A 20,755-nucleotide genomic window follows, 5' to 3' on the forward strand; every position below is an offset into this window, starting at 1 on the left:
GTGCATATATATATGCACACAAACACACACACACCCATTTGTGTATGTGTATGTACATAAACACATACATTTATATAGATAAAATTAGAAGATGAGATGAGGAAGGGAACATTATCACTTGGAAACTATTGCAATAAGACACACACGTTGCTCCACCATTGTGGCTCTAAGGCCTCCCACCTTCAAAAGTCAACCTGTGGCAAATGTGGCTACCCTGCCAAGAACAAGAGAGAGCACTGGAGTGCCACAGCTAAAAGATAAAATACAGTAATTGAATGAGCACCTAAAAATTGTATACCTCAGACTCAGGCATAGATTTCCTGAAGAACAGCACCAAAACCCAAGAGGGCAGCTGTATCAGCACCCAGTTCATCTTAAGGATTTCAACAATTAGTCACTCAATAAATGTTCTCATTGAAAAAGAAAAAAAATAGAATTTTCTACCACAGCATTTGTAAGAGAAAAAAAAAATGTTTTTTAAGCAACAGCTGTATTTCTCTATAAATAGGCATTTTTTTAAAATGTGGGCTCTGACATGGCTATAATGTACACACTCTACACTATTTTATCATATGTATATTGGGAAAGTCGGCAGACTTCTGAGTTTCCATGATCCCATGTTGAGAAAGTTATGAGTGCAAAGGAAAGGAAGAGGTTTGCTGTTGCTCCGATATTTACTTCACAGCTGACAACTTAATGACACTAGAATGTAAGCTCTGTGAAAGCAGGGTCCTTTTGTGTATGCTTTATCTTCAGCATATAGTAGGCACTCAACAAATATTTGTAAATAAATCTCCAATCAATTTTTTTAAATTATAAATCATTTTCCTGTTCTGCTACTATATTCTTTGTCTTGAATTAAAAGGAAAGACACAGAGGAAGTGCAGGCTTTTAAGGGATAAAAGGGTGAACTCATTGAAAACAAAATCAGTTGGTGTGTTTTTTTTTCCTGTACCTACAAAGGGAATAATGCTTTCTCTATAAAAAGAAGTTCACCTTAGGCTTACTCTGAGGTGTTCTTTAGTATTAGCTTTCCTCAGACCAACGAGCATTTATGCTGAACCCCATCTTCTGGAAAGCCCTGCTTTCACCCCGGCTGTCTCACTGTTCATGGATGGGTAGATGCTTCAAACCTGGGTTTTAGTGAGGCCAGAACATGCCACTCCCTGTTACTGGGTTCAGAACAATTAGAGACTGGTGCCTTAAGATTCCAAGTGAGAGGAGCTGTGGCCCGTCTAGAGTATGTGCTTTCAAACTTGAACCATGACTCACAATAAAAAATATACCTGACATGAAAACCCGAGTAACAAAGTAACATACATACAATTATCGTAAAAGTTTCACAAAACATTTGCTCTTATCACATGCAATGCACTCTAGCCAAAGGACCATGAAAGGGTTAAGACAGAAAACTTTTAGAGAACAAGTCTGCTTTACTCCAGACAAATACCAAAAGTGAGACCCTATTCCACCCCCACCAAGGAAGACCAAATGGAAGGCCTAGACTTCCATCCCTGACTAGCTATAGTGAGTCACCCCACATTTTCCCCTAAACCAGGAACAAGCAGAAGTTGGGACATTCATCCCCCTTGAGCATTAGCCAATAGCCACACCTTCTGTGCCTGTGGAGACCATTTGGGGAACCTGTACTTCCACTACACCTGTCAGTCACCAAATGTCCCTCCCCCTCTTGGAGGGAATGTACCAGAAGAGGACTTGTCGAGTCAGGACTCTTACCACCACTCAGCAGAACCAAGGCAGCCCCTCCACATGTTGTCAGTGGAGGTCACATGGGAGCAGTAATGAGACACTTCTCTACTTCCCAGCCAGGGTGGTATCAGCGGAGGCCAAGCAGAGAGCCTGAACTCCCTCCCCTGCCCTGCAGTAACAAGGAGACCCTCATCCCAGGGTGTCAACAAAGGACAAGTGGAGAACCTGGATTTCCAATCCCACCTGGTGGTAATGAGGAAGTACCCCTCTTCACTCAGAGAGCAGTGTCAGAAGAGGCCTGCTAAAAAATAGATTTAAATAAGATCTAGAGTATTAAACATAATGTCTAGGTTTCAGCCAAAAATCACTATCAAGAACCAATAAGATCTCAAACTGAATGACTAAAGATAATTAACAGATACCAACACCTAGATAACACAGATGTTTGAATTATCTTAATAGGAATTTAAAACAACATTCATGAAAATCTTCAATGGGCAATTACAAATACGCTTGAAACAAATGAAAACATAGAAAGTTTCAGCAAAGGAAGAGAAGATATAAAGATCCAAATGGAAATTACAATAACCATCATAAAAAAGTATAATAACCATCACAAAAAGCCCAGTGGATGGGCTAGTAGCAGAATGTGAGAGATGGAGTAAAGAATCAATGATCTTGAATATAGTACAATAGAAATTGCCCAATCTGAACAGAGAGAAAATAGGCTGGGAAAAAAAAAAAAATGAATGCAGACTTAAGGTCATGTGGGACTGTAACAAAAGATCTAATGCTTGCACCATCAGAGTCCCAGCAAGATTAAGAGAGAATGGAGCTGAAAAAGTATCTGAAAAAATAACAGCCAAAAATTTCCCAAATTTGGCAGAAAACATAGACCCATATATTCAAAAAGCTGAGCCAACCCCAAACAGCATAAACCCAAAGAAATCCATACCAAGATACACGATAGTCACATGTCTGAATACTAAAGAAAAAATCTTGAAAGTAGCTGGAGAAAAATAAGATTAATTACAATCAAAAACCAATTCAAATGACTGTACATTTCTCATCAGAAAATGTGGAGACCAAAAGATCTACTATCGATGAGGCCATACTAATATAAATGATTGAATAACAGATAAGTAGGAGAGAAGAGACAAATCTCTAGTGCAGAAGAATTCCCCAAAATCAGCAGGTAAAACACAACTCCCCACTCCTTAAAGTGTGAATTGTACACAGTGACTTCCCTCCAGAGAGTACAGGATGAAAAGGGGGTTGGTGGTAACTTGATAGTGGAGAAACCTGACAAACACTACCTCACCCAGGTGATCACAGTCAACATGAACAGTGTAAGTCACATTGAGAGTATGTGATGAAAACGGCAATTTACCTTTGATCTTCCTCCTCAAAACACATGCCAGTCTACTCTAGAGAAAAACATTAACCAAATCCAAATTGAGGAACATTCTACAAAATACCTGACCGGTACTCCTGAAAACTGTCAAAGTCATCAAAAACAAGAAAAGCCTGAGAAACTGTCACATCCAAGAAAAGGCTAAGGAAACATGAAAAGTAAATGTAATGTGATATCCTGGAACAGAAAAAGCACTTTAGGTAAAAACCCAGAAAATCTGAATAAAGTATGGACTTTAGTTAATAATAACAAATCAATATTGGTTCATTAATTGTAACAGTTAATAAACTTGTTGCAGGATATATAAAAACCCTTTGTAGTATCTTTGCAATTTTTCTGTAAATATTGTGGACGAGAAAGGAGCTCTACAGAAAAATAACCTCACAGGGTGATCTGATCACAAATTCCTATCTGGAGAGGTCATGATGGGTAGTCACGCCCCAGGCACATAACTCTTTTTCTTCGCTGTAAGCAAGCCATATCCACTGTTTCTGTGCATGAAAGTTAACACACCACTGAAATGCCTTCTTCAAAGTAACCATCCTCAAGAGAGCACATAATTTTAATCCTGCAGTCAAATCCCTGCCTTGCTTTCTCCCACCTTCGTGTAATCTTCTTTACATTCCCTTCTTAATCTCAAATGCATAAAAGAAACTGCAAATTGCCATTCTCTAAAGCATCTCGAGATCTTGCTTCCAGGAGAATTCTGTTCGGTTCAAATACATTTTTATCAAAATTCTCTATAGGTTTGGACATTCTTACATCAACAATCTAAAACTGTTTTTAAAAATAAAGTGTATTGACTTCCAGTCAAGATGGCAGACTAGATAAATGCTGTGCTTGCCTCTTCCCACAACCACATCAAAATTACAACTGAATTATGGAACCATTCTTGAGAACCACCTGAAGACTACCTGAAAAGAACCTATAGCTAAGGATATAAAAAAGAAGCCACAAGAATGGTAGGAGAGGCAGAGATGTGAAATGGGCTGGTAACACACCTACGTGTGGAGGTTAGAAATTGGGAGGGACATCTCCGCTGCAGAGGTCTCTCCTGAGGAGTGAGGGGTCCCAGCCCCACACCAGGCACCCCAGCCCAAAGAAGCAATGCAGGTAGGACGAATCCCCACAACAGCTGGCTGTGAAAATCAGCAGGGACTCCATCTAGGTGAGACAGAGGGCTGCTAGAGACCCAGAGGTCCTTGTAAAGGGCTCGTACATGGACTTACTTGCTGACAGACGCACTCGCTTTAAGCTCCAGCCCTAGGGCAGCAGCTTGAAAAGCACTGGAGACATGCGGGGAGGAACCAAATTGTCTGGCCTCAGGGTGAGGGCTGGAGGGACAGCTCTGTGCTGTACTAAAGTGCCTGCAGGAACCATTGTTCCTTTGTTGAGCCCTCACTTCACCCGGACTGCAGTTTCAGGCAAGCACCAAGTCTGAGTCTCCATTAACCAGGCTAACACTGCTCTTGACCTACCCTGTTGATTGCGTGAGACCCCATCTGAACCTCTTTCAGACAATAATCCACACAAGCTGCCAGCCTGGGTCCATGCTATGGACTTTCCTAAAATCTCTCAAACGATCACAAATCCCAAACAAGCAGTGGCTGGCTTTGGCATGTCCTGTACCTCTTGCTAAGTGGCTCCAAAACTGGTGCTAGTGTCAGCCGGCCGTGGTTCATAGCATAACCACTCTCAGGTACCCTAAAGCCCAGAAAAGGCAGCTACCAACCATAGATCACTTTGTAGCTCTTACATGTGGCCCCGGGCCAGACATAGACAGCAGCTGACCTTGGCCTGCACCAGAACCCCTTCAAACAGGCCCCAGAACCAACACACCTGGTGGTCAGATTCAGACCAACACCAGAGCACCACCCAATTAGTGCCACAAATGACATACCCAAAGAGTGGACTCAACAGGCACCAGATCCCCACTAAAGCAAATCCCATTCAACACATTCAGTCCCACCCAACAGCTTGTCTGCTACAGTCCCAGCCAGGCCTCACAGCTGTCAGCCTGAGTGTCAGTCCCAAACATTGACGTGCGAACAGCAAGCAAGGCTCCACTACAACAGCAGAGCACACACAACCTACATAAAGGACATCCCTGGAGCTCAGGTGACCAGGGAGACTATGTCAATGGGCCCCCCAGGACACCTACTACATAAGGCCACTCTACCAAGACTGGGAGACATAGCAGATCTACCTAATACATAAAAATAAACACAGCCAGAATGAGAAAACAAAGAAACATGTCCTAAATGAAAGAAAAGGATAAAACTCCAGAAAAAGAACTAAACAAAATGGAGGCAATCAACCTACCAGATGCAGAGTTCTAAACACTGGTTATAAGGATGTTTGATGAACTTAGGGAAGGAGTGAGAACTTCAACAAAGAGATAGGAAACATAGAAAATGAGATAGAAAACTTTAAAAAGAACCAGTCAGAAATGAAGAATACAACAAGTGAAATGAAGAATACATTAGATGGCATCAACAGCAGATGAGATGAAGCGGAGGATCAAATCAGTGATTTGGAAGACAAGGTAGCATAAAACATCCAATCAGAACAGTACAAAGAAAAAAAGAATTTAAAAAGTGAGGATAGTTTAGGAGACTTCTGGGAGAATATCAAGCGTACCAACATTCACATCATAGGGGTACCAGAAGAAGAGAGAAAGCAAAGAATTAAAAACCTATTTGAAGAAATACTGATGGAAAACTTCTCTAATCTGGTGAAGGAAATAGACATACAAGCCCAAGAAGCTCAAAGAGTCCCAAACAAGATGAACCCAAACCAAGACACATCATAATTAAAATGCCAAAGATAAAGACAAAGAAAGGATCCCAAAAGTAGCAACACAAAAGTAGTCAGTTACTTACAAGGGAGCTCTCATAAGACTGTCAACTGATTTCTCAAGAGAAACTTTGCAGGCCAGAAGGGATTGGCACAAAATATCCAAAGTGATAAAAAGCAAGGACCTGCAACCAAGATTATTCTACCCCACAAGGCTATCATTTAGAAGGACAGAAAAAGAACTTCCAAGACAAGAAAAAGCTGAATTAGTTTATCACCACCAAACCAGTATTACAAGAAAGAAAAAAAAATAAAGAAGAAAAAATAATAAACAATATGAATAAGAAAATATCACAAAGAAAAAATTCTCACTGACAAAGGCAAACACATAATAAAAGTAGTGGATCAACAAACACTAAAACTAGATTAAAGGTTAAAAGGCAAAAGGAGGAATGTCATGTATAATTACACCAATAAATAAGGGACACACACACACACACGAAGTAAAAAATAATGACAAAAATATAAACATGGAGGGGGTGAGTAAAAATGGTAGTGATTATATAAAGTGCTTGATCTTAAGGACCATCAACTTAAAATAGACTGCCATAAGCACAGCTTGGTATATATGAAGTATATGGTAACCACAGACACAAAATCTAAAGAGATATACAAGAATTGGAGACAAAGGAATCCAAACACAACACTATAGGAAGTCATCAACATACAAGAGAAGAGAGCAAGAGAATAGGAAAGATACAGAGAACTATCAAAACAATCAGAAAATAATTAATAAAATGGCAATAACTACATACCTATCAACAACTGCTTTAAATGTAAATGGATTAAATGCTCCAATCAAAAGATGAACAGATAAAGAAGATGTGGTTTATACACAATGGAATATTACTCAGCCATAAAAAAGAATGAAGTCTCACCATTTGTGACAACATGGATGGACCTATTATGCTAAGTGAAATAGGTTGGACAGAGAAAGACAAATGCCATATGATTTCACTTATAAGTAGAATCTAAAAAATAAAATAAATGAACCAGCAAGATAGAAGCAAACTCACAAAGAATATAAACTGATAGTTACCAGATGTAAGGAGGGTTGAGGGGCTGGGTAAAAAAGGTGAAGTGATTAAGAAGTACAAATTGGCAGTTACAAAATAGTCAAGGGGATGTAAAGTACAGCTTAAGGAATAGAGTCAATAATACTGCAATTTGTAATAATTATACATGGTGTCAGGTGGGTGCATGACTTACCAGAGGGATCACTTTATAAGTTATATAAATGTCTAACCACTATGCTGTACACCTGAACCTAATATATTGAATGCCAATTGTAATTGAAAAATGAAAATTAATAAATAAAAGCATTTAACACATAAAAAATTAATAAAGAAATCATTAAACATTTTAGAGGGCCCTTTATCTGACTGAAAAGTAGATCTTTCTTAAATAATAACCAAAAATTTTGCAGCTACATCCTCAGCATCATCCTTAGACCGTTTTACTGACAATGCCTTGGTTTTGATCTTCCCTAAGAAGCCATTTCTTAATTTCAGCACCAATGGCTGTCTGGAGAAGTTGGCAATGGTCAAAATATCCCAGCTCCTTTATGTTTAACAGACCTTTCTTTAGCATACTTGTTCCTCTCATATCTTACTATTAGCAGCAAGAATAAACCATGTGGCACCTTCATATCTATAGTTGGTAATCTCCTTAGCTACATCACCCAGTTCATTATGTACATTTTCTAGTTTCTACATTACCGCATGTGACAGTGTTGCTAAAACTTTTGCTACTACTGTGTTTCCCCGAAAATAAGACCTAGCCAGACAACCAGCTCTAATGTCTTTTGGAGCAAAAATTAACATAAGACCCAGTCTTATATAATATAATATATTATAATTATATATTATATCAATATATATTAACATATAATAATATATACAATATAATATAATATGTAATAATATAATATTATAATTATAAAACCACATCTTACATTATAGTAAAATAAGACTGGGTCTTACATTAATTTTTGCTCCAAAAGGCACATTAGTTTAGAGCTGGTTGTCCGACTAGGTCTTATTTTCGGGGAAACACAGTATGTTAGAAGGATCCCCTTTCCTAGAGTCTCCAAAAAGATTCTCCTCACTTTCCTTTAAGTTCTCACTGGCAACTTCTTTAAAGCTCGTAATGCGTCTACTTTAGGCTTTCACTAACACTACCCTCAAATTTCATCTACCTTTCACCCACTGACAGGTTCCAAAGCCACACCCACATTAAAAAGTATTTATGACATCATACAACTTCTGGTACCAATATCTGTATTAGTTACCTATTGCATAACAATTATCCAAAATTTACAAACTTAAAACAGTAATTTATTACCTCATACACTTTCTGAGTCAGGAATCCAAACAGTTGGCTAGATGGTTCTGGCTCAGATGCCAGCTTCAGGCAGCACTGAAGGTTTGAATGGGTCTGGAAGAACCGCTTCCAGGAAGTCACATGGCTACTAGCTGGAGGCTTCAATTCAGTTTGTTGCTACATGGGCGTCTCCATAGGGATGCTTACAATATGGCTAACTTATCCAGAGTGAAGGATCAGAAAGACAGAATGTGATAAAGATGGAAACTGCAATGTCTTTTATAACCTAATCTAAAAGTAATATCCTGCTTTTTGTACTGGTCACATAGATGAATCCTGGTACAACGTGGAAGAACGCTGGACATGAATACAAGAACATAGGAGGGGACGTCTTGGAAGCTGGTTATTGCAGTGGGTTGGCAATTCCAGGCATCACATTCTCATTTAACAGCATCCAAATAAGGATGGAAGAAAATGGGTGAAGAAAGCAGGATTTTTTTTCACATGCTCCTCTTTTACTAGGAAAAGAACCCCACATTGTTCTGAAATCCTCCAACAAACTTCTACATCTCATGGACCTAAACAGGATAAAATGGCTACCCCTAAGTGCAAAGGAGCCTAGAAAAATAAGTATCTGGCATTTTCAACCTCAATCATGCAAAGAAGCTAAGAAGTAGGAGGCTTGGTATGACTTTTTACATAGACAATTAATGGTTGGCCAAAGTTAAGTAAAAAGCATAAAAGATATACAAATTGGTGATTATAACTATACTTTTTGAATATATCTTCCTACATTCCAGAAATTAAATGGTTTTGCTCACAGATGTTTAAAAAGTTGTTTTTAAGTTAATACAAATTTAAACAAAAAATCCTAAATTAATAGTCATCATTATAATCTATGTAGCATTTATAATATTAAAGAAAGTTCATATATCTGTTCTTTACAAAAGCCTCGAAAGGAACATAAAGCAAATGTTATTATAGTAGCTCCACTTTATAGATTAGAAACATGAAGGGAATATTATTATAGCATCCTCAGTTAAGGAAATTAAAGGCTCTGAGAGGCTAAAAGGCTTGATCTAGATGACAACTTGTAAGTGGGATCATTGGGATTCAAATGCTATGGCATTTCTACTGACATCAGCTATTTTGGTTTTGTACAGTATTATATTTGAAACACTTGATTAATTATAATTTAAAACTTTGTAATTTGATCTTTTATACTTAAAAACCTCTCCTCATTAGAAAAAATTATTTTGTGAAGTCATGTGTGCCACAAAAATATTTTCTGAATAGACGGGTTTATGAATAACTTAAATGCATTTTTGGTCAACTCCCACAAATCAAGAAATCACAAGAATTTTGGCATAAATATGGCTTTAAAAGTTATTTTTAATAACTATTCTCTGACTACAAAAGGGAATTCTTTGTCTTCTATAAATCAAAATAAGATCTTTATTCAGACTTCTTTTTCATTTTCTTGGTTATTCGTTAAATTCTATGTTCACAGTTGCTTCTGAACAATGCTAATTGTGCGCTCTTATAAAATGACATCCTCACAATTTCTCAAATATATTTTGAAGATCTTTTATTTCTTAACATTTCTTTCACGGTTACTTAGTGAATTAGATATAAATGGTATTTCTTCAAGATTGCAATATCTTTGATTCAATTAAAAGGGATAGAAGAGAGCCTTGGACATTTAATTGGAAAAAAACATTTTTTTACAAATTTTTCCTCCCCAAACTATTCCTGTCTCTATTGATACATATAGGGATAAAAATAATATCTCTAAATGCTCCTTGTGACTTTTTAGATATGGGTAGGTGATAATACTAAATAACCCATGAATTATTCATGTCAAATACATATAAAGAATTAAAAAATAAGCTCAAATAACAAAAATACTTTAAACAATATTTATTGATATTCATGTTATTTTGATCTGATGTTTAATTTAAACTTAGTTACAAAGGAGAAATGTGTACCTTTCTCATACTGCTAATTGATATGAAACAAGATAAATTTCTTTATGGTGTAGATATATGGAGACAAGGTGAGTTGGATAACTCCAATAATGTGGAATTACTATAAAAAATATGAACACTGTGAATTTAACTCTAAAATTTGCCATAGAAAATGAGTAGGCATGTACAGTAATACCCCCTTATCTGAAGGAGATATGTTCCAAGACCCCCAGTGGATGCCTGAAACTGTGGATAGTACTGAACCCTATATGTACTGTTTTTTCCCATACATACATGCCTATGATAAAGTTTAATTTATAAATTGGACATAGTAAGAGATTAATAATAACTAATAATAGAATAGAACAATTGTAATAATATACTGTAATAAAAGTTATGTGAATGTGGTCTCTCTCATGCTCTCTCTCTCAGCAAAGTAGCACAAATTTCTTTTTCCTTCTTCACAACTTCACAGATAGATTCGTTCTTACCTTAGATCTTAGCAACCTCAGCATATGATGTTTTTTCTTTGCTTATTGAGAACTTTCACCTTTTCACTTAAAAGAAGCACTATACAGCTTCTTTTTGGCATGTCTGAATTGCGAACGTCATTGCGAACGTCACTACTCTTGCAATTTGGGGCCACTATTAAGTAAAATAAGTGTTACTTGAACACAAGCACTGTGATACCAGGACAGCCCATCTAATAATGAAGACAGCTACTAAATGACTAACGGGCAGATAGCTTATGCAACTTGGAGACAAAACTGAGGACGGTGAGAGATTTCATCATGCTACTCTGAATAGCATGCAATTTAAAATTTATAAAGCGTTTATTTCTGGAATTTTCCATTTAATATTTTCAGACCTCAGTTGACCATGGGTGATTGAAATCTTGGGAACTAATACTATGGATAAGGGGGGCGGGGGGGGGGCTACTGTACATTACCTAAGAGACACAAAATGACTCCCAGACCCATAAAACATGGCTATAACCCTACTGAAAATGTTATCATATCTATTTTAAAAGACAAACAGGTCATTCAGAAGAGGTACTGGTCAGCCACTGGAGCATATGGTGGGGTGAAAATGTTAAATTTGGCCAGGTCCATTCAAGCTCGTACATGCTAGGAGAGTTGTCTGTCCCAGGGCCCAGTATATTCCTGGTACAAAGAAGAGACAAGTAAGCCATGTGCTGCATAATGATGTTTTGGTCAATGACGAACCACAACATATACGACAGTGGTTTTGTATGATTCTAATGGAGCTGAAAAGTTCCTATAGCCTAGTAATGTCATAACCATCCCAATGTTGTAACACAACACATTACCCAAATACTTCGCAATGCATTACAATTGCCTACAATATTCAGTACAGGAATATGCTTTACAGGTTTGTAGCCTAGGAGGAGCTGTAGGGGAACAGAATTTGTCACCCCAAAATATCTCTCTCTGGCATAAGAATGCTTTTAGACTGGTTAATTTTAAGAAACAGCAAGCATTGGAGAAGTTACCAAAACCAAGTAGAAGTTACCCTTTGTAAAATACATTTACATGTGTAAAGGAAATCTCATTTTATAAATAAAGGCTTCTTCCCTGCTCTACCAGAAAAGACAGGATGACCTTATCTCTGGAAATTCTCAATGCAGAAGACAAGGACTAAAATTTGCATAACAACCTTATTTACCCTTGTTTGCTATGCTTTTCCTGGTCACCTCTCATAACTGACTTTTGTCTTCAGCTGAAGATGCCATTTAAGGTAGTGGCTTCAACCACTTTGAGTTACTCAGTTTCCTGGGTCTCCGCCATGTATATAAGAAGTATATATCTCATTAAGCTTTGTTTGTTTTTCTCCTGTTAATCTGTCTTTTAATACAGGAATGTCTCAGCCAAGAACTCAGAAGGGTAGAGGGAAAATTATTTTTCTTCCCCCACAGAGCAACAGGCTATACCATGTAGCCTGGGTGTGTACGTAGTAGGCTACACCATCTAAGTTCATGTAAATACAAGCTATGAGGTTCGCACAACAATGAAATTGCCTAATGACGTATCTCAGAATGTATCTGCATAGTTTAGCGGTGCATAACTGGAAAGCGATGGCTGCCTAAGGCTATTTGCCTGATGTTATTAAAATCTGAATCTTCATAATTCCTGCTGTTTAATATTTACAATGTCATATCGGCTCCTTTCATATTTTCATAGAAACCTTTGCTACATCAGCCACATTTCATATGCATTCTGTCACTATAAGTTAGTTACATTTTCTAGAAGTTTTATAAGTGGAATCAAATAGTATGTATTCTTTTTTTGTCTGGCTTAATTTATGTAGCATAATTGTTCAACCACTTTGATTAATCCACTGAGATTTATCCACTTTGTTACAAGAACTGTTGAGTAGTATTCCATGGTATAGATATACCATCATTTGGTTATTCATTTTCCTGTTGATAACCACTTTGAAAAAGTCTGGCAGCTTCTTAAAAAGCCAAACCTCCACCTATCGTATGATATAACTATTCCACTCCGAGCTATTTATCCAAGAGAAAAGAAAGCATTAGGCCCATATAAAAACTTACACATGATATTCATAGTATCTTTACCTGTACTAGCAAAAAACTGGAAACAACCTATTTCTATCCATATGTGAATGGACAAAAGAATGAGGTATACCCATAAAATGACATTATTATTCAGCCATAAAAAGGAATAAACTATTGATATACACAATGACATGGATGAATCTCAAAATAACTAAGCTGATAAAAGAGGAAAAAAAGTAAGTACTTATTTCTTTCCTACTACTGTGTATTCCCCTCACATCATTATTTTCCTTTTCTGGTTTAAGAAAAACAATTTATTTGTCTTCTTTTAGTGATTACATTTGAAATATGTCTACCTTCAGTTCACACAGTACATGGACCTTAGAATACTGAAATTCCAACTAACCCTGATAGCTTACATACTGCGCAGGACAGTACAGTATTGTGGTTCTACCTTGTTTGTTGACCACAAATTTGACATTATTATTACTGTTCCCTTCTACCAACGTTGGCTTAGATTTATTCATGTTTTCTTCATTCCCTATTTCTTCTTTAATTTCATACCTTCGTTTTAGTACATTTTCCTTCTTCTAGAAGTATACCATTGTAGACCCTGAGAAGGAAGATACCTACTGAGAAGGCCTCCTGGGGGCTAACTGGGCTAAAATTAAAAAAAAACAACAAAAAAAAAAACCTAGCAGTAATTTGTACACAGGGGCCTTTCCCACGAACTGCACTTCAGGGAGAAGCTTGTACTGACCTGCCTGCCTCCTGCACTGACCTGTCTGCCTGCACTGTGTTCCTGCCACTTGAACTAGCTCTTATGAAGGAGTTCCTGGAAATCTATTTCAACCCAAAGGACTGAGGCTTATCCCTGTCTAATCAGAGCTGCACAGCTATCTCCCCCATCAGCATCTTCACTGACCAATCAGGATAGTGCCTTTTGGACCAATTAAACTGTGAGGATTTGGAGTCCTCATTTGCATGAGGACAGACCAATGAGAGACCATGGATGGGGACTTCTGTCTATATAAGTCAGCTCCCCTCTGGCTGGGTGAGCATACTTTTCCTTTCCACTGAACAGAAGACTGCGTTCCCCCTGCTGTAGCTGAAACACTCCGGAGTAGAGTGGAGCAGACCAGTGCAGAACAGATCTATTTAGCCAGAGAGGGACCTTGCCCGAGGGCCGCATTGCCCCAGGGCTACCTCACAGCCTTGCTTCATAATTGAGCTATAACACTAGGTTCCACAGCCATGATTGAGCTGTTTGCACTGAATAAAGTTTCCTTCTTCACTGCACCTCAAACTGGGGATTCCTGTTGGCGTTGAATTGGCACCAACGACCATTAGTTGACACCAGTTAGAATAGTATTTTTTAAAATGTGGGTTGTGACCTACTGGTTACTCTGCACTTGGCATTCTGCAGCTTGACAACAGTAAAATGAGTGTTTCTTGTTCTTTACCCTGCTTAGTAGTCACTGGACTCCTTAAACGTGAGGATTTGTGTTTTTCATCAATTCTGGAAAATTTTTAATGGCAACTACGGATATTGCCTCATTTCTATTCCATGCTTTCTTTGTGGAACTCTGATTGGATCATCTCATAATCTCTTCTATTATTTTCTATATCTTTTTTCTCTGTGTATGGCCTTCTATGTATTTTCTATTTTTAACTGTGCCTCACATGCTGGCTTAACATACCATTTCATTTTTAAGTTCTTTAATTATATTTTCATTTCTGATATTCTATTAGGTTCTTATTTGAATGTGCCCAGTCACTTCTATAGTCTATTACTCTTTATTTATATTTTAAAATCCCTTTTTTAATTTATTAAACATGTTAAACATTTATTCTATGTATGGGATGATTCTAATAGGTGAAATCTCTGTAGATCTGTTTTAGTTGTTTTTGGTTTCTGCTGACTCTTGCTCAAAAATGTTTTGATTTGTTTCCCCCTATGTTTTGTAATTTTTATATGTATATGAGCTTATCTGTTAGAATTTTAATTATGATTATTTGATAATGGGATGATAACTCCCTCCATGGAGGATTTGTGATTGTTTCTGCCAGGTACCAAAAAGCATTACAGACCCAAGTCCATTTTAAATTAAAACTCTATTTGTGGAGTTTTAGGGACCATGAAAATAGTGTATTTTAAATCCAAGTGAATGTGAGCTGGTTATCAGAACTTATTAAGGTAGTTTTTAACTCTACCCAGAGCTATACACTTCTCCAAAATGGTCTCTGATCAGGCCCCCTACACTTTGCAGAAGTCAAGGAATTTTCCCCAGTCCCCATTCCTCTCCCTGCACAAGTTTCTCTGGCAGCACAAATCCATGGACGCTCCCAAAGTATTCAGTGACTTTAGCACTTGCTGACCTCATAGAATGTACTTGTTTTGTTTCTAGCCCCAGAAAGTTTCCCTTCTTCTTCTTTTTTTTTTTTTTTATAAGTTTATCCACTCATTTTAAAGGGATTTCTTTTTTTCAAATACTGAATCTAATATTTTACATATTTGGTGGATCTATAGTCTATCGAATTGCCAGAAATGGAAGTCTATTTAATACTTCTGCTATTACTTTGTAAAATTTAAATTAGGGTATTGCATTTATTAGTGATACATTTTATGTTAGTGTGTTACTGTGGTCTGCAAGTCTGTCAAAAACACTTAGTCTTGATGGAGTTATTATATTAGCTTACCTCAGAAGTTGTGTATCATCTGCAAATTTGTTTCAACTTTCTCAGCCTTCACCAAAGTCACTGATCAACCCAGCTTCTGAGGAAAAAGAAAGGCTTCAAAGTTAATTTTGAAAATTCAACATATTTTCTTATGGTTATCAGGTATATAGAATTATAAATTAAATTTCCATCATAATTATATACAGATAAATCAAATTAAAATAGAAAAATCCCCCTACTCTAACTACTTCAAGTGATAGATCTTTTAAAAAGTAGTATTGAACTGAATGAAAATATTTTGTCATCAGGGGAAACCAGAAGTGTAAAGGGCTGGCTTGGCTGAGGGAAACTCTAGCACAGGGGTGTCCAACCTTGTTTTCAACGTTTTTTTACCAAGGGCCATATGCAGTAAAATACACAAACAGCCGGGCCACTCACTCGAGGTGAAGTACGTATTGCCTCACCTGGTTTATTTAAGTAAACTAAATATATTTTTGGAATTTGCTGTGGGCCAATTAACAATGGATTGCGGGCTGCAGTTGGCCCGTGGGCCGCAGTTTGGACACCCCTGCTCTAGCACCTCTGAAATCTCATCAGCCCTCATCATCCACAGGTGGAAATACAACTTATTTAAACTAGTATCTTAAAGGCCAATGGTTACAAAAAGGCTGTGCAAAGCTTAGAAGAGCTTTGAAGTGTCACACAGGGAAACTTTGAAGGGTTTTGCTTTTAACGGCATGTTGAAAACTCATGCCCACTAGTTTTTTGTTTGTTTGTTTTCTGCTTTGTCATACTTTTAGTTTGCACCTTTTACTAATTTCAGTCATCAATGAAACTTTTATAAAATTTGTATCTCCAATGTCAATATAACGGTGTGTGTGTGTGTGTGTGTGTGTGTGTGTGTGTTTACATTTTCCCATCAGAAATAAGAGAAAATTTACACTTCTCTCCTTTAATACATTGCTTTAGCATGAAGAACATATAAATCACTGACTTTGGATCTGCATTTTTATTTTCTGAGTAGCAGCTACTGGTTTAAATAGAACATTTAGCTCCTAATGTTCTTTCTTCTCAATTTTTGATACATATCCTGCAATAATGTAGTAGAAAAATAACAGGCTTTGGAGTCACAAAGGGCTGGTTTTAAATCTCAACCTCTCTGAACCTCTTAGGAAAATAATATCACGAGTTTCAAAGAGCCAAAGACGCACATGTGAAGTCTGACAATTAAGTTTGCAAACTTGTTGCAAAGATGTTGCTAACCTTTTTTGATATCAGAGGGATTATTCATTATGAATGTGGACCAACTGGACAAACAGTTAACCAAGTTTACTATTCAGAAGTACTGAAAAGGCTGCGTGAAAAAGTTAGACGACCTTAACTTTTCGCCAATTCATGGCTCTTGCATCACAACAGTGCACCAGCTCACACGGCAGTCTGTGAGGGAGTTTTTAGCCAGTAAACAAATAACTGCATTGGAACACCCACCCTAGTCACCTGATCTGGCCCCCAATGACTTTCTTTACCTGAAGGTAAAAGAAATATTGAAAGGAAGACATTTTGATGACATTCAGCACATCAAGGATAATATGATGACAGCCATGATGGCCATTCCAGAAAGAGTTCCAAAATTGCTTTGAAGGGTGGACTAGGTGCTGGCATAGATGCATAGCTTCCCAAGGGGAGGACTTCGAAGGTGACCATAGTGATATTCAGCAATGAGGTATGTAGCACTTTTTCTAGGATGAGTTCACGAACTTAATTGTCTGACCTCATATATGGCCTATAACAGTTCTTGACATATAACGTGTACTCTATTATGTTAGCTGTCTTTCTGTGCAATTTTGTGCTTAATTTCCACTTTACTTAATCTGTTGAAGGACTTTCCAGACTAGATTTAAGTTATAAGAAAGTTGATGTATCAAATAAAAAGTTGATAAACTTCTAAAGTTTTGTTCAACATTTTGCAACACTTATTTTATCCAAAAATATACATAAAATACTTTTAAAATAGCAATACAACAATAATAATACTGAATATACTCCATTAAGAAGGCACAATCCAAAATCTATGTTCTAACGTCACTAGAAATGTTCCTTTTCTTGTGTGGTATATCACCAAAATGCTATATAGTTGTGTAAATGTGTTTCAGTTCCTTTTGAGATTTTTCTTTTCTTTCTACCTTTTTATATAATTTTATTTTTGAACCTGTAAACATAAGCACACATGAGTCTAAGATTAAAACTATATAATCAAGTTATATTTAGAGAAATCTCTTTTCCATCACTGGCACTTTTCCCCTACATATAGATTACTCTGTTTACTGTCATGTGCCTTTGGGTTTTTTCCACTGAATAATATATTCTGCATCTCACTGTATATTGGTACATGGAAACTTTCTACATCTCTTTATGACTTCTGGGGGAAAAGGTGACTTGAAAGGGACACCATCTACCTAGAGATTGTTCCATTGTTGCATATACTTTAATCAGTTCCCTATTAAGTCATTTTGATTGTTTCCAAGCTTTTGCTAATACGTAATGCTGTTGTAACTAATCTTATACAAATGCCCATTTATATTTTATGCCAGTGTCTTTAGAACAAATTCCTAGAAGTTAGATGCTGGATTGAAGGATAAATGCATAGGCAATTTTGCTGGATATTGCCAAATTCTCTCCTGAGCTTTGTGTTTTTGTATCTCTATCAGCAATGCATCAAAGTGCCTGTTTCCCAGGATCTATAGAGTATGTATTATAACTTTACATTTGGTGAGAAGCTTAGTGTAACTTTTAGTTTAGCTTTTATTTTTATTTCTCTTTATACGACTAAAGTTGAACATCTTTTATATGTTTGTCATCTGCATATCTTTTTCTGTGAACTGTTTTCATCTCTCACATTTTTCTACTGGGTTGTTGGTCATTTCCCTTGATTCTTAAGCAGTTTTGCTCTTTGTGGTATAAGTTTAAAGATCTCTTCTCACATCGTCAGTTTTTTAACTTTGCTCATCATGTAATTTTTTTTTAATACAGTGGGATTTATCATGGTTTTTATTTTTTTTTCTGGGATTGAGTCATAGTTATAAAATCCTTGGCTTACAATTTCATAGCCTTTAAATTTGTACCATAGCTGTTTTGGTTTGTATTTTGCCGTTGAGAAGTTTGTTGCTAACTTCTTTCTGCCTGGAAACCCAGAGGAATTTTTCATTATCTTCAAAGACCAATAGTTTTACTGGGACATGACTCAGAGTTAACCATTCTAGATAAAATTTCCCAGTACACAGTAAGACTTCTCAATAAGTAGATTTAAGCCTTCTGTTATTTCCAGAAAGTTTTCATGGATTGAAGTTTAAATATTACCTCTATTATTGTTTTTTCTTCTTAGGAAATCTAATTTTACATATTGTCTATATCAACCACTTTTTCTCTCTTTTCATCTTCCTTCATTCAATTTTAATTCTTTTGGCTGTCTTTATGCTTTCCTCAATGTCCCTTATATTCAGTCAAATTTATTCTCCTTCAGTTACCTTGAATGTTAACTTCATTTTAAAACATGGCTTTTCTTTTTCTTCATTTTATTTCCTGAGTTCAGTGAATTCCCTTTTCATATCTTCCACTTTTAGTACATTTGTTTTGAGGTTCTGAATTTGTATTTGAGACTTTTCCTCTGAAAAGTCTTGTTTAACGATATGTAATTCAGGTAAGAGTATTGTGCTGTAGTTTTCTTAAGCTCTGTAGCTGAATGTTCTGGGAGAGACTTTTCATCATCTGAAATATTTTGACTCACTTTATGTTTTCTACTTACAGTAACTTTATATGGATGCTGTCTACCATTTTTTGTTCATTTTGAAGTGTTTTGATTTTGCTGAACCAGGTAACTATAGTAAACAAACAGGAATGAGGGATTTGGAAGAATGACTGGATTTTTTAGTTCAACAGCACCTCCTGTTGGTATAATAAAGAACAGTTTTTAAATCAATGACTCCTTTTTGAAAGGGGAAAAAGGTTGATCTATCATCTATTCTGTTTCACCAAGATCCTTAATTTCTACTACCTCTTCGTTCTCGTTACCACCAAGCCTTGAGGTAAATGGTGCCCCATGGTGCCCCTTCCAAGTCATCTTCTTTTCCCAGAAGCAGGGCCTTTCTGAGACTGCCTCTTTGGTCCCGCACACTTTCAGTTCCCCTCCTTTTGCCTAACAGTTCTCAAACCTCTAGTATTTCCTTCCTGAGGATGGGGCTTTCTCTTTCTAGTTATTTCATCTGCATCCTACTGACCCTTGGTCCTGCTTATCTGTCGTCTGTTCTGAACAGTCTCAACCTCACTTGCCACTTCAGCGTAGGTTCCAGCACTGCTGGCTCTTCTACATTTCAGTGTTTATTTCACTACATGCCCATAATTTGAAATTGAGACAAGGGTAGTGGTGGTTTCATTTGCTCCCCTTATAGATCTGTATGGTTTTTTTGTTTGTTTTTGTTGTGGTTTTTTTTTTAAGGTGTCTGGAGAGATCTGAATTTAGAGAATTGTCATCATCCTATGGAAAGCTGGAGTTAGGTTTTCATTTTTTTTCTTTTTTTTAAAGATTTTTTTTATTGGGGAAGGGGAACAGGACTTTATTGGGGAACAGTGTGTACTTCCAGGACTTTTTTCCAAGTCAAATTGTTGTCCTTTCAATCTTAGTTGTGCAGGGTACTGTTCAGCTTCAAGTTGTCCTTTCAGTCCTAGTTGTGGAAGGCGCAGCTCAGCTCCAGGTCCAGTTGCCATTTTCTAGTTGCAGGGGGCACAGCCCACCATCCCTTGTGGGAGTCGAACCGGCAACCTTGTGGTTGAGAGGATGCGCTCCAACTGAGCCATCCAGGAGCTCAGAGGCAGCTCAGCTCAACGTGCTGTGTTCAATTTTAGTTGCAGGGGGCGCTGCCCACCATCCTTTGTGGGACTCGAGGAATCCAACTGGCAACCTTGTGGTTGAGAGCCCGTGCTCCAACCGAGCCATCCGGGAGGCAGCTCAGCTCAAGGTACCGTGTTCAATCTTAGTTGCAGGGGGCAGAACCCACCATCCCTTGTGGGATTTGAGGAATTGAACTGGCAACCTTGTGGTCGAGCCCAATGGCCCATGTGGGAATCGAACCGACAACCTTCGGAGTTAGGAGCATGAAGCTCTAACCCCCTGAGCCACCGGGCCGGCCAGGTTTTCATTTTTAAATTTTTAAATTATTTTCTAGTTTTATTGCATGTGGTCAGAATTTTGACTTTTAAGTTTTTGGAACTGAA

The 20,755-nt window shown here is 37.3% G+C and overlaps 1 protein-coding gene and 1 pseudogene across 6 annotated transcripts in view; one reads left to right on the forward strand and one right to left on the reverse strand.

Annotated features, from left to right (window-relative positions):
• CAB39L (calcium binding protein 39 like) overlaps nucleotides 1-20,755 on the reverse strand; it is a 138,126-nt gene that overhangs the window by 103,133 nt on the left and 14,238 nt on the right. For 3 of the 6 annotated variants that reach the window (XM_019748037.3, XM_074329935.2, XM_074329940.2), the window contains exon 2: nucleotides 15,509-15,584. The exons of 1 other annotated variant lie outside the window; for it this stretch is intronic. The gene's annotated coding sequence lies outside the window, so the exon portion shown is untranslated. The remainder of the gene's footprint in view (nucleotides 1-15,508; nucleotides 15,585-20,755) is intronic. 2 more of the 6 variants (XM_074329936.2, XM_019748039.3) reach the window with 1 other exon arrangement.
• LOC109456041 (large ribosomal subunit protein eL37-like) lies at nucleotides 97-378 on the forward strand (annotated as a pseudogene).

This window comes from Rhinolophus sinicus, chromosome 16 (assembly GCF_057876585.1).
Source record: "Rhinolophus sinicus isolate RSI-liver-muscle chromosome 16, RSI-T2T, whole genome shotgun sequence".
NCBI lineage: Eukaryota > Metazoa > Chordata > Mammalia > Chiroptera > Rhinolophidae > Rhinolophus > Rhinolophus sinicus.